The sequence below is a fragment of the Taurulus bubalis genome (genome assembly GCF_910589615.1).
Source record: "Taurulus bubalis genome assembly, chromosome: 16".
In the NCBI taxonomy this organism is placed as follows: domain Eukaryota; kingdom Metazoa; phylum Chordata; class Actinopteri; order Perciformes; family Cottidae; genus Taurulus; species Taurulus bubalis.
In genome coordinates this window covers 8,233,958-8,237,126 of record NC_136604.1, presented here as the reverse complement: position 1 = coordinate 8,237,126, position 3,169 = coordinate 8,233,958, and positions in this window count along the sequence as shown.

Here is a 3,169-nt window from a genome sequence, read left to right as displayed (position 1 = left end):
CTGGACATGTAGCTTTGAGCTCTTCAAATCACCGTGGATGTCATGAGGGCTGGGGCAGGGCTTTTTAAGACTGTTCAGTAACTTGCTAGGCACTCAGTGTTGAAGTATACACGCTGCCATGAGAAACCTGTAAAAGTTTGGGTGGAATCAAAGTGTCGACACTGAGATGGGCATCTGGTGACAAAGCTATACTGAAGGATCCACTCAGCAGCTACCAGAAGAAACGTGTGAATGGCCAAGAATAAAGGATGTTGAGGAGATCAAGAGACAACAGGAGATGCGAAAGAAATCGGAGGCTCTGAGAAGGCTGCTGAGCTGAAGAGGGAAGACCGAAGAGAAGATTAAAGCAAATAAGAGGTGGATATATAAACATATAATTCACTTTTTGTGTTGTTTTCCCCAGTAGGAAGCGTTGCATTATCTATGTCATCTTGAGCGTGAGTTCGGTAAAGGTCAGAGCGTGTGCATGGTAAGCGTGTGCATGTGCTCAAGTGTAAGTTAAGTAGTCGCAGAAGAAAACCGGGATAGTTATTTCTGCGAAAGAGAGTAACAAAAGAATGTAGTTGGTGCAATGTTTCCGCTGTTATTTAGTTTTTTCAGTGAGCAGTTTTGACTGCTTCTCTTCATATCAGCAGTTTCCCCAGTAGCTTTTTGGTAAAACATCAATTTAAATCAAATCACTTTGGGTATGACAAACTGAGTGTATGTGATATAAATTATGTTTCGTCCACAATACTCGTTAGCATATTCAGGGAAATTATATTACATTGTTCCAACTCCGAATGTTGTATATTTGTGAAGCGATGCTTTCTCAGCCAGCGCGTGAGATCCCTGCGGCGATATTTTTACGTCTCGTTAAGTTCCTCGAAGGAGAGCGGCACGAGAGGTGTAAGAGTCATTTTTTTTCTGCCTCCAACACACCGACGCAGACGAAGTGCATTTTTGGAGGGGATGAAGATACTCGTCTTCAGTTTCATTTTACTTGTACTGACTAATAAAAATCTGAGTTTGAAAAACTGTGTGTTTTTTTTTTTTTCCCCCCTTTTATCCTTGGTCCATTGCACCACCGCCCGAGACGATTAGTCATCATCTATACATAGCTTTTGAGTGTCTCAATGCATTTTGTGGAATCATGCATTGCTGTTTGAGGCGATACTTGATTACTATTTTGATACTACATTTGTCAAAAATTATAGGGAAAGGTTTCCTATTGGGTATAAAATAGGTTGCTGTTGCCGTGCAAGATTATCCCAGGGAGGTCAAAGTCTCACTCGTGGAATAGAAACATGCCCAATTTACGTTAACTTACTGTATTTGAATAGAAACTAGTTCAACACAATGGATTATGTGTTTTAATGAAGACGAAAGAAAGAAAAGTTAACATTTTCACAGGTCACAAAAATCCCTAAAAATTTGCCTTTGCTCTATTTATATAGTCAATGTTGTTTTGAATTTGGTTTTTAAACTCGAGCCGTGTGAACGTTCCTGTTGTTTCATATCAGTTAAATGTTTAATTATCTTTGTTTGGTCATTGGCTTTCTCAGACTAAAGTCAACTGAAGTGACCCTGAAAGTCTTTCTAAGTTATTTAGTCAACTATAGAAGACGGACAAGTCTCTTATTGCACTCGTAGTATTTTCTTCATTTAGTTTTCTGTTGCTAATGCAATTTAACTTTTGTGCATATGGGTTTTAATTTGGCCTGAAAACCGTAATAGATTTGCAGACTGGTATTTTCAGTGAAGTCTGTTAATTCAGGTTTAAATTATTCTCCAATGATCTCATTGTTAAAACATGTACCATGTTAGTCTTCTTTTTGAAACTAGAGTTTTTAAACTATTTATTCTTTATCTGTATAAGAGTTTACTGCATTAAAGCGTTAACATCCTTCCCACATTCACTTTGCTGTCCTCTGTGCTGCTGGTGTGATGAACAGTTTCCAGTTGAGGCGTCTTTGTTCCCCTGAGGGGAAACAGGTGTTGGTTTCCCTCGTGGCACTAGAAGGCTTTCTGACTCAGATATTCCTGCTTCTTTAATGGGAGAGAGGAACGTCCTCTTCCTTTAAACCACACTGACTCCACACGGGGATTCAGTGGGAGAACAAACTCAAGACAAAGTGATTATCAGTAAGATTGATTAGGCAATTACCAAACAAGTATTAAAGTTCTGCTTGATTTAATTAATTTGCAGGGGGGGGAATCAAACGTTAATTAGATGTTTGGACTTGAACACCGGAGTACCTTGTTGCATATTAATCTTTTTTGAATTTTATGCCCTAAAAATAAATAGATTTCTTAATTTCTTCTTCGAGGCTTTAAATTAATTGAAACATCACGTCAACCCAATTACGTGAGGTTATAATCTATAATCTCCCACATTTTAAAATGATCAGAATTTGGTCAGTGAAGAAACAAATAGTAAACCTGAACAAATACCCTTGAACGTCACACAGGAATGCATGTTTTTTATTTACTCTTCAGCTTTGATTGCTTTAATAAGGCTCTAAATGATTAATTATTTTTAAGATGAGATTGGCCTTAATTAAGACGAATCATTACAGCGTTTGTTCGGATAAATTAGTCTGGACTTTAACCAGACAACACTCGTGCAACTTTGCAAAAACCTCGTTAGATGAAACGATCGAAGGGAAACGTGAAACTAAAAGTTAATCCCAACACGGTGTATTCGACGTTTTTGTGCGTAATAAAGTAGTGCGTCATTATTAGGAGTCAGGAAGCAGCGATCAGACAGATGAAACGTTACCGTGGTAACAGCGTGAGTTCAGGTGAGCCAACCGTCGCCAGATGTCAGCAGATATTTCTGGATCAGTTCCACTTTATTGGCTGCTTTCTGAGACGGGGAGCAGACATAGCAAACCACACACACATATATATATATATATATATATATATATATATATATATATATATATATATAGAGACTGAGATTGTTAATGTAATTGGATGCGCCATGATGATTCATTTTTTTTGTGTATCCCGAGTTAGAAATAACGTGTTACTTCCTTCTTAGACAAATCTTCTCTTCCCTTGAATTCTAACCTATTTCCTGTTCCTTCCCCTCCTTCCTCCTGTCGTTATCCTCAGGGTGCAGAGCCTCTCTTTGATGTGTCTGATGTGATGGGAACCTTTTCCACATGTTAACTCGGAGGAA